The sequence below is a fragment of the Chaetura pelagica genome, unplaced genomic scaffold (genome assembly GCF_000747805.2).
Source record: "Chaetura pelagica isolate M959 unplaced genomic scaffold, ChaPel_1.0 scaffold69, whole genome shotgun sequence".
In the NCBI taxonomy this organism is placed as follows: domain Eukaryota; kingdom Metazoa; phylum Chordata; class Aves; order Apodiformes; family Apodidae; genus Chaetura; species Chaetura pelagica.
Genome location: NW_009970724.1, coordinates 843,511 through 855,816, shown reverse-complemented (window position 1 = coordinate 855,816; position 12,306 = coordinate 843,511).

Sequence of the window (12,306 nt, the reverse complement as noted above, 5' to 3'; positions counted from 1 at the left end):
TGACAACAGCAGTATCACAATAACTTAAAGGCAAGACCAAGAGTCTCTCAATTACCTTACCTGGGAGCAACCTGCAATAAATTCTTAAGAAAAAAGTGCAAGAAAAAGAACTAACAGCACCAAGGGTGCCAGGATACCTTCTCAGACTTTTAAGCCAGTATCTGTATTATAGTTTATTACCAGTCAATGCTTCTACGCAGATCTGTTGAATTGCTTTCTTTTTCATAGAATCTTAGGGGCTGGAAGGGACCTTGAAAGATCATCTAGTCCAACCCCCCTGCCAGAGCAGGGTCACCTAGAGCACATCACACAGGAACGCATCCACGTGGGTTTTGAATGTCTCCAGTGAAGGAGACTCCACAACCTCCCTGGGCAGCCTGTTCCAGTGCTCTGTCACTTACAGTAAAAAAATTTTTTTGGATATTCACCTTGAACCTCCTATGCTCCAATTTACACCCATTACCCCTTGTCCTATCACTGGTCATCACTGAGAAAAGCCTAACTCCGTCCCCCTGACACTCACCCCTTACATATTTGTAAACATTGATGAGGTCACCCCTCAGTCTCCTTTTCTCCAAGCTAAAGAGACCCAGCTCCCTCAGCCTTTCCTCATAAGGGAGATGTTCCACTCCCTTAATCATCTTAGTAGCTCTGCGCTGGACTTTTTCAAGCACTTGCCTGTCCTTCTTGAACTGAGGGGCCCAGAACTGGACACAATACTCCAGATGCGGCCTCACCAAGGCAGAATAGAGGGGGAGGAGACACACAAATGCATTTTTGCATCCCAAATCAAAGGGGGCAGGGGTTACTTATGCTTTGTGTAAAAGTAAATTTGTGGCTATAAAAATATCAGCCTCAATTCAATGGAATGTTTTCTTGTGCTACCAAAGAGGAGCTCAACCGCATTCTATTCAGTTTTTCATGACACTCATTATTTTATATATGACATACATAACCACCAAGTCATCTTTCTTCCAAGCTAAATCAGACTATTTGTGAAATCTTGCCTAGTCTCTAGCTATCTTGCAGATATAAGGAGACCAAAAAAGCATAAAACATGCAACATCTGGGAGAATGACCAATTTAGTAAGTGGCATAATTGCGCATTTTTAAATCTTTCTTCATAACATCTAACAGTTTGTTTTTTTTTTTTTTTTGGAAATTACTATATAAAACTGAAATGACCTTTGCCAGCTACTCAATAATTAATAGAGTGAAGAGATTCCCCAAAGTACAGATGAGGTCTGCTTTTCTCTGGTCATGCACGTGAGCATGTGTATGGCCTGAAGGCAAAGTTTCCAATTCTTCCCATATTGCATTTACAGTTCAGTTGAACTGGTTTCTGCTTCAATACAGAAAAGAGCAAGGACAAAGATCATCCTGAGTAGCCACTCCCAGTTCCAGGAAAAAAGCAAACAGAAGTGCCTGTCAATGCAAATTTAATAAATTATCTCCTTTTAAATGAGTTCAAGTTTGAATTATTTCTGGAAACAGAAATCAGAAAAAGAGAAAATAATAATAATAATATCACTGCATGAGATGTTTTATAAAAGCACACCTCCTTTCAGAACCATGAAATCTGCATTAATGAGCTTTGGTGTAGAAAAAAGGTTGTCTGTCAACTACTCCAAAATACTTACACTGATGAAAACGAGGAAGCCTTTCAACAAGTAATAAAAGGACATAAAACACTGAACTCTGTATTAGGACCTGGGTTCTACTTGTTAACAGTTTAACCTCTTAAAAAATAATTTCAATTATCTATTTTTACATGACACTAAAAGATGTCAGATGCTCTTTCATATTCTCAGATTTCATTGTGTACTTGTCTAAACAAATATTAAAAACTTTGACATGAAAATACAAGAAATACATTTAATTTAAAAAAGAGGTACAGATCACAGAAAGGAACATACATAGTCCAGGATAAAAACAAATACCCTCTAATAGATTGTTTTCTTGCTGTGTTACAGTTGACTATAGTTCCACAGCTGTTCCAATCCTTCTGTTAACTTTCTACTCCTAACACAGGCCTAACCAGAGTTAATCTCTAAACTGGAGAGTTTCTAAAGCTGTGTCTCTCACACCGAGCTTTTCGTATATACCTGACAGCAGGATCCTAGAAGCCCTTAAATATGTCAATAATATATATACTGACCAGAATGGAAGACCAAAAGACAAGCTAAAGATAATCAAGTCCCCTGAGGTTTGATAAGAAATTATTCACTGGGAATGGACTGAAATGTTTCAAAACTCCTAAAACTGCATAGATGAGTTTTATCAGCAGTGCATTTTTCCTATTTCTTCTTCTTCCAGCTACTACCTTGGCCTACAAAACTGTAAAAGCCCAATGAGAAGCAAAATCTTTCCTGAAAAAAAATATTAAAAAATCAACTGCCATGCTGTGCCATTCCAGCACACAATCTCTCTGGGAGTACCTGGAAACAGGGCTTCTAACCTTTTATCACACTGTGTTCTGCAGTGCAATTTTCTGAAACAGGATGCTTTTTCTGCCTCAATGTTCCCTGCAAAACTCTCAAGTCCCTCCATGTCTGCTGTCTACTTATCATATTAATTACATTAAGTTAATTTCTCATCTCCTGCAACAGCAAATCACAAAGACTTGAAGCCTCTAGCTGGAAACCACCATAAAATAAATTTTTACCCTTCATTATACACTTATCAATCCAGCTAAGAGTAGATGTAAAAGGTCACAAGAATAACATCTGTCTATGCCTGGCACAATTTCGGCTCACTTCACTGCACTTCTATGTACTTCTCTAAATGGAATACATTTACTTAAAAAAAGTAAAGATTGTTTTTTAACTGGCCAACTCAATTGGGATAATTGAGTAATATTCCTTAAGATCAGATGTCAGCTGGGTTGCAAAATCATTCAGAAAAAATTAGTGAACAATTTAATGAATGCATAAGGCAGAATAGAACTTACTTCCCTCATCAGTTTTCTTTCTGTGAAGTTCTTTAAAGTTTTTTAATCAAGCAGATATGCCTAAACCTATGCATCAGACCTTTCCACTTAGATACTCTTCGGAGTAGTGTCATTTAACAGGTGTATGCTAGTTTATGATACAGAATTAACACCATACACATTCACTAAAAGATGGTCTCTTTTTAACAACTTTTGATTTATCTAAAGCAGTCACTGAAATAGCAAGTCACAGCCTGGAGCCAAACCTAGAAGGAGTCAAACTCATGCTGCTGATTTCATTAAGGATATCAAAAAGCCATAGATGAATTTTTATTACTATGTTTTACAAAAAAAGCAGAACATCGCTTGGACTATCATTAGAAATATTTTATTCAGTAAGATTACAATATTTGGGTGCACAGCCCTTTTAAAATTTTGCTTCAACCTTGCACACATTATTAGGCCTTACTATTAAACACACAACTGCAGCATTACTACTTCAAGAGTGGTTTGTAACAACAAGCAAGCTGTCTTCTCAAGTTGTAGTTAATGGCATGTTCACCTACATAAGGTATCTACAAAACAAACTTACTTTCATTTTGCTTTCAGTTTCCATTAATACAATTGTCTAGACACACCTTCAGTCTGACTGAAATGTGGCTACCTTTTGAGAGGACAAATGTAGGTGTTCCAGAATGGCATGTACAACTGCCAGCTCTACCTGTAGCTCACATGCTTGAGATATTATGCACCAGAGTAACTATAATGCACACCTGCCATCATTACTGGTTTCTTTCCATACCACACAGCTAGACCCTCAAAACTGTTACTCAAATACAAAGGACAGTTTATTAATTAAAAATACTGTGGAAAACATTGTTTAAATTGTATCTGGCTACTGAAAAATATAGCATCTAAAAATGCAAAGCATCACTCATGCAAGATTTTATGGAATTATGGAAACATAAGTCCATCAAAACACTAAATGATGGATTAAAATGTTAACCACGTACCAAACAAAAAAAATCCCGGATACAGACAGGTAATAGAAGTTCCTGTGAAAAACAGCTATTACTGAAAGAAACACCTTGATTTTAGAGTTTAAAGCAAATGAATCTATCTTGCAGAATCATCAAAAGTTTTTATGTTCTACAAAATCAATATATCCCAAGATGAAAACATACCAGAAGTTTGTCCATACAAAAGTTTTTTCCAGAGTAACAAGCTGGGGTGGGGGAAAATAATCTTAACTGTTGTGTATCTGACCACTTTTGCAAACCAGATGACTAACATTAAAGAACTGAAAGTAGGTTGAAGAAGGTCCATATGGACATATCTATAAGCTAAACCCCTTTTTTCTGTTGACAGCCCTCCCACTGCTGTCCCATACAGCACTGCTTCACAAACAATGAGTCCATTTACCTACTTGCTTTCCATTTTTCTAAGGTCACACTGACCCGAATCCTGCCTCCTTCAACATTTCTGGAACAAATATACACACCCACCCAACCACATACCTGCAAAGCTTTAACAGTCTGATCTTGTGAATACATACTGACATCTACAAAGCAGTGGATAAGATGATATATTGTTGTGTTTTGTTTTTTTTTTCTTTCACAGCAAAGATACAAGGGCATGTAAGAGTAACATAACCAAATCACAGACAAAAGTGACTTCTAGGACTGCAATATAAAAAAGATTATCCATTGAATAAGAAAATACCATTGACAAAAATGTCACCTTTTACAGTACTATTGACTGATGTCTGTCTGTCCTTCCAGCCCCAGCTGATGCAAGTTTCTGCCAGCAAGGCTACCACTACGTCACTACTGGGTCAACAGAATCAGGTGCACTGAGGAGACCACAGACCCCCAAGCCAGCAAGCTTGTCTTTGGAAGTGAGCTGTACTTAACAAAAGCCCAAAGCACGTTTTGGAAAAGGCAGCATCTGGGGAACCTGTACAGAAGCCTGTGTAAGTTGATAAGGCTCTGAACCTCAGCCAGCAAGTGTGATGCATTACAACTGAACCATTCCAGTGGGTTTGGATGAGTTTACTCTGAATGCCATGATAGGACCATTTAAAACATGCAGAATCTAGAAGGCTCCACTCCTTATAAGCACAGAATAGGGACAGCACACAATCTAGATATTATGCCTACTAACAAATATCCTGGATGTTTTACACTCTACAGCCACTGCAATACTATCATGTCTTATGCCTTTCTGTGCCATTTAAGATTCCACTTCCCTCCAATGTGCCTTTAAGACTGTTTAGTATTGTGTATGTTAGGGAACTGTGCTATTTACCTGAAATATTAAAACCTGCTCGTGGTTCCGCCCTACTGCAGAGAATAAGGTGCTAGGGTTTGTATACACCTCTATTAAACAAGTGTATCTATTGACAGTACTGATACAAAGCAAACAAAATTATTTTAAATAGTATTAGGCTTTAAACGTGAACAATGCTCTGAACTTTCACCCAGCTTTAGCATTTTATGAAACAAAGTATTTTAAATATGAAAAAGGTATTCTGCTAATTTTAATCAAATCCAAAGGTCTCTTTAGCTCTTGAAGGGAACAAAATCAAACATCTATTTTGCAGTGCACTTTGATCCACAGACCTTTTCAAAGTATCTGAGGTCAAGATAAGGCTCTACTCTGCCCTGAACCTTACAAAGCACAACACCTCAACATGTCTTCCTTTAAAGGTGCCACCACCCTCCCCAAAACCTCATGGAGAATGACTGAAATAGCAATGAAAAGCCTATCTGGATAGTCTGCCCAAAGCCTTAATGGACAAAGTCACTTCTACAGCTCAGTAGAATATACCAGAATAATGTTCCCCATCATAAGGAAAGAATTGCAAGTATGTAATTACTGGCTTATCCCTGATGCACACTACATACCTTCTGCCTACCTGTCTTCCACAGATGTAGACAGAGCCTAAGCAGAAATGAAGAAAGTAGTTCTTTATCACAGTTAAAAAAAAAAAAAAGGGGGGGGGGAAGGAGAAGGGTGCTTGCCACTACAGGTACTTTACAACCCAGTATTTTACCAGGGTTACTATTGCTACTATAGCACATTTGCATTTAAATATATTCAATTGGGAGCTGAGAAAAATGTATTTCCTTTATAAAAGAGCATCAAACACCACTAGACTACTTACCAAATATTTAAGTCAAGGCAAGAGAGAGTATAAATCAAGTACAGGGAAGTACAGGTCTGCATTCCAGATGAAGGATAAGAGAGTAGAAGGCATGTCACTTACAGAGAGGAAAGAGAATCAAGAGTCAACAAAATAAACAGAGAGAACATTCAGAAATAAGAAACCTGAACAATATTATAGTAATTTCTTCCCTTTGATACCATTACCCCAGCTCTACAATACCAGTCCTACAAACTAGGAAGGACAGTACATTCCAGTTATAGGTACTCTCGCCCAAGACAACAGGCCAAGACTGGGGGACTAATCATACCCTCTCTGCCCCTCCCTCCACTTGGATTATTTCCAAATCATTTTACCTCAAGACCAGGGCAATGTGAACAAACTCCATATTTATTTATCTGTGACTAGGACACAACAAAGATATGTTCACTCAACACATTTCAGCATGTGTACAACACCTGCATTACAGTTTGTAAAGTTTACATTGCCTGCTATGTTTTTCATTCCACTAGCTTAACATTTTCAGCACTTTAACTAAGAAAATATTATCAAACATCAATGCAGAAAAGTCCCTGAAGACAACTCAGTTTACAATAAGTCCTATACATACAAAATAAATTGCAAAAATAATAAATATTCCACTTGCACAGCCTTATCCTAAAAAAAAAAAAAAAAAGAAAAAAAAAAAGGAACAACTGATCCCTAATCCTGTGATCTGATGATTTGCTGCAGCTGGCAGATACATCCTCTGTGGATGTTCAGTGTTTTACTAGACCTCTCTCTATGATCTAGTCTGTCAAACTCTTAGAGATAAATACTGCAAGGAATTATGGACAAGGTGTTGTCCAGCTGGTTAGAGCTTCGTCCTTAGATCCTGCAGAGAATTATTGTGCTGCTATTCTGTAGGTACACCGTACAGGTCAAGAGTTAAAAAAATGTAATTCTTCAACACCAGCGTCCTACAATAAACTACGGAATACTAGGAAAACATCTGGGGGGGATAATCTTCAGAGGTTGCATAGTTCATCCCTTTCTTCTGAGACTTAAAGGACTTTAGTTCTACCCTCTCCCATCAGATGTCTTTGAAAAGAAACTAAGCAACACGCCCCTTCATCAATTTGTACAGTGAGCTGCAGGGGTTCAAAAAGAAATCCTAAGATGTCTCAAAAAGTATCAGAAAAACGAGTTTGTTATCAGCAGACTGGAATTCATTATGCAGCTATTCATATCTCCACTGGAATATTTTTTTGGGAGCTGTAAATCAAAAGAGATTAGCATACCAGCATTCTCCAGCATATCTCTACAATCTGTTTTTGTTATTCTTATGGCTTGAAAGCCAGTCCCTCCACCTAATGCCTAACCTAAATATATTCTGCTGCAATTTCAACACATAACTACTTGATTTATTCATGATGGATGTGGCAAGCTGGCTAATTTATCTCTGCAGATACCTTTAAAAACATCTCTTCTCCAGACCACTACTTCAGTATTCCCTAGCTGAAAAGCAACCTTAGCAGGTGGCAGGTGTTCTGGGTTTTCTTCTGGTCGGGGGGAAGGGGTGGGGAAGAGTGTCAAGGAGGGGAAGCCCCATAGACCCCGCTGTATCCCAGCAGAAAAAGGATGTGATAATATTTTCTGAGATCAAATGCAGTAAAGTTTTGAAAAAACAAACAACCCCCCAAACACTCCAATTTTACTGTTGGAGTGACAAGATTCAAAGTTCAAAGCACTGATGATGAAAAAACCTGATGTGACCCACCTACCAAGCATGACAGCTTGCAGGCAGTTAAAGACTGTCAGAACTGGCTCTCAGTTATACCTGCAGGTAACTTTTGTAAGCTGCTTATAGATCACCTGCTGATGCCTGATGAAACACAAGTTGTATAAAATCATACTAGAGCCGTAACAATCTTTTTTTTTTTTCCCCTTCAGTCCTCACTCTGTCCTCTTATTCCAGTCCTCTGTGTTACAGACTTTCAGATCTTGTTACCCAGCCATAACTTCCCCAAAGTACGATAGTATCACAAACTGAACAAGATCCTTTTAGCTGAAGACCTACCAGCCCTTAGCAGAATGGAAAACCTGCTTCATGACATTATTTACAATGCTCTTGTATATGTTCCAGTATGACAAGTGAATTTTCATTACAGTGATGGTGCTGACTCATGATAATTTAGGAACCACTACAACCCATAGATACTCTCCCACAGAACTGCTGCCCAGCCAGCTGTTACCCTGTCAGTGTAAGGTAACATTCCCAAACACAGTAATTTGAACCCACCTACACCAAAATGGCTGAAATAAATGCTATTGATTTCAGGCTATTTTTTGAATTCGTCACAATCATACAGCCTTTGTGTTCAGTAAGAGTATTATTTCAACGTAGAAAGTGAAAACACCAAACAGTATGTGACACAGGACAGATTCCCTAAGGTGAACACTCTTCCCTAGAACATACCCAAGTCTTGTTTTTGTCTAGATGTTGTGAGGGGAAGTGCTCCTCTACACTTCACAGTATTCTCAAATTTTTTCCACCCCCACAGGCACTGTGGGATGCATTCCATAACGCTCAGCCAACCTGAAGACATTACAGTCATCATTAACCTGTTTCTCTACTTAGGTAGAGTTCACACATAAAAGACAGTTTTCCCAAACTAACAGCCAAGATCATATAACATTCAACATTTTCAGGGTGAGAGAGTTCCCTTGCTGAGTTTTTTTAAAGATTAGCATCAAAGGTCTTTTCAGACCACCTCATGTGAATCCTGATTAATCTCTTGATGATGGATGATGCACTGGAACACAATGGCAAAACACTCCTTTCTGCGGAAGCCTGGAGACTTGTTGTAGTCTTTACCACACAAATTCACCAACAACTTTGTGAATATTAGTAATTTCTGTACCCAGAATAATACCATATACCTCTGTGGCAGACGCAGTCCTTCATTTACAAGTTAATTGTTCATCACAAACTGAAGATGACAAAATTCCAAGAGTGACAATCACTGCCACGTGCTCCCTATGATGCAACTACACTAGGAGAGCTACACAATATGCAGGAAAGCAGCCCCTGCCACATTAAATCTCCATCCCCACTACCAGCCATTCCTGGCCATACAATATCCACCCCAACACTTACTATCTACCTGAACCTAAAACAGTTGCTGAAAATATAACTACCCAAGGAAAAATACTTTAAAACTCCTCATTTCTTCCTATACTGGAAAAAGAGGATTCCTAAAACCAAGGACACGCATTTAGACAACATTATATACACATCTTTTTTTATTAAGAGCCAGCAACATCACACCATGAAGCTGTGATTCTCCTTCCAGGGTGGAGGATAAGACTATGAAAACAACAAACTGAGAGTAATAATAAGATTGAAAAAGAAAAACAAAACAAAAAACCAAAACATTGGCATTTTAGCTACAATGACTGTAAATTCTAGAACTTCAGTAGCTCCTGGTGAGCTCCTTAGTGTACAACAGTCCCTGAGGCACAAGGTCACAGGCTGCAAAATATTTGTTTCTGAGTATCATTTACTGCAGAAAACCTCATTTATGTTGGGATGCATCAGTTCAAAAGATTTTTGTTATGGCAGACCTTGAAAGTGCAACTATTTCAGAGCAGTCATTTTATGGAAGTGCATACACCAACACTTCGCAAAGTCTTTTTGCTGTTTAACTATGAAGAGGTCTAAGACACAAAGCGCTAAAATTTTTCTTCTGACCCCTTCGAAGACCACCTAGAAAAGGCAGAAACTGAAATAGATAAGCACACTTTAACCAAGAAGTTTGAGTTTGCCTGTATGTTTAATTTAACCAATATGCTTTCCTTCCCACTTACTGTCCTGCTAATGATGTTGCCTAACCCAGACTTTTTAGGTCTGCAGTGTTTGCACACACAGGTATGGGTGGTGGACACTCAGCCACTATCAGTTTCTACCTAAATCCACTCCCCAAAATATAAATTTATCTTCTGACCATACAGTAACTCATTGAAGTCTGGCACATCTACACAGGAACATATTAACTCAGAGAGCAAAAGTTAAACAACATCCTGGCATTAATGAAGTAGTCCAAGCAGGACCACGTTTCTGCCAACTTTGCTGCTTTTCATCAAATGTGACAAGTAGAGAGAACATGCACTTCAATTACTCTTACTGAAACAAAAGCCACACACAATTTAGTTGGTATCCTGGTCACTACGTGAGTGACAGTAAAATGTCTACTTACATCGCTGTGCTGGCAGAACAAAAACCACTCCTGCCTCTACAAATAAATTAACAAAAATGAAAAATCCCAAACCTCCTGGTATACACACTATCTCACCAACTGCAAAATTCAGTAACTATGACCTTCCCTTGTATAAGTTATAGCAACACTCATCCCATGGCTATGTTTCCACAAAGCCATATGAAAAAACTGTATTCATGCAAGAGCAGCCAGCACTTTTACTGGAGAGGTGCTTTGTGTTTTAGCTCTACTGAACTTAGCCAGCCAGCCCTCTTCCAATCTGTTCATATAGACAAATAAAGCACACCCTGAAGTACACTTCACAACTAAGTCAATTCAGCAGCTACACAACTTCAAACATCTTGTAACACTGAAATTAAAAAAAAACTTTAACTCTTGAGCCAATAATTCCTGTTCACTTAGTAAAGAACTACATTATCTGACACTCTGCACTCCTGAAGAAATTCACAGATCCAACCACAGTATTTTTCTGTATTAAAAGTATTCCACAGCTCTTCAAATAATTCAAGTTTCATTAAAATGCTAGTGAAGATTATTTTTCTGTAGTGACTTAATTTCCTAAATTAAAACAGGAATTTCAAGAGACAGTAACACCATGTACAAAGCAGCCACATCTGTGAGAAAAGGTGGCCATACCCTGCCAAATGTTCTCAAAGTATTTTTCTTAATAATTCAGAAAGTCTGCACTTCCACTTGATTTGTTACATACCACATCTGCATTCTCCTCCTCTTATTTCTGAGATATCCACAGAAAAACAAGGTTTTTGTTTTTTTGTGGTTTGGTTTTTTTATGCCATCTGTTCCTTGCATATTTTCATTTTAACTCCTAGTATATCTGGAGTGAAAACTTCTGTGTACTATAGGATTAAGACTACAAACCAGATGAGTATAAAATGCTGAGGCTGCACTTCCCTACAAACAGTTGTAACAGAAAAAAACACCAAAAAGCAAAACCAAACAAAAACAACAAACCAACAACAACAAAAAACCAACCAAAAAAAAAAAGAGATAAGTATCACCTGAAGCTTTTCTAAACACAAAACTTCAAGATCTATTTATGATGCTTTTCTCTAGAAACAAACAGAAAGAATGTGAAGGGGAAAACTGCTCCTCTGAAACATGGCAATTTTATTTCTTCCTACCACTGCTCTACACCTGTTTCCTTCCTGAGTCAGAGCCTGGAAGTTTGAAATACCGGTCTCCAAATGGATGAGCACGGGGAACCTTTCACTGAAATACCAACCATATTCATTCATGAAGTAACATTTGCATAAGCTTTTTTCATAACCACCTAACATTTTTATAGAAGCAGTGTCAACTCCACAGTAAACTCAGCTTTGATGGCTCTTCAGTTTTCTCAGCTGTTCTCTCCTCTCCATAACCCCCCTCTGCTCTTTCCATACTTTGCTCAGTCACTCGCGACGTTTCAGAGTATTATCAACATTACTAACACTTGTGTCACTCAGACCTTGGGGGCGGGGAAAGGAAGGCTGGCTTACCTGGTCATGTTAATATAAAAAGATTTTGAGAAGCAAGGCTCTTAAACGATTCTACCATGACTTGCAAGGATTTAAATAGCGACTGCTCCTCTAAAGCTGTTGAAAAACTCCTAACTTGTGCAGACACCCACTAACTGCTCTAAAATCACTCCCAAACGACTATTACTAAATTGAATTAAATCTAAAGTCTTAAATTCGTCTTTGAAATGCTAGGTGTGAACACAGTTGCTCTGATCAAGTCCACCTATGGCCGTTGAAGCCAAACAACGCAAGCCCTTACAGGCCAAAAAGGCACAAACCACACCGGACACGCAGAAATAACTTCCCCGACAGAAAAAGCCGCCTCACGCACAGGCCAAGGGCTGTTTTTGTGAGCACAGATAAGGAACTGGCACCTGACAAGCCTCCCAGCCTCCGCCAGCCCCGGGCCCAGGGGCTGCCCGGCTGGCCCGC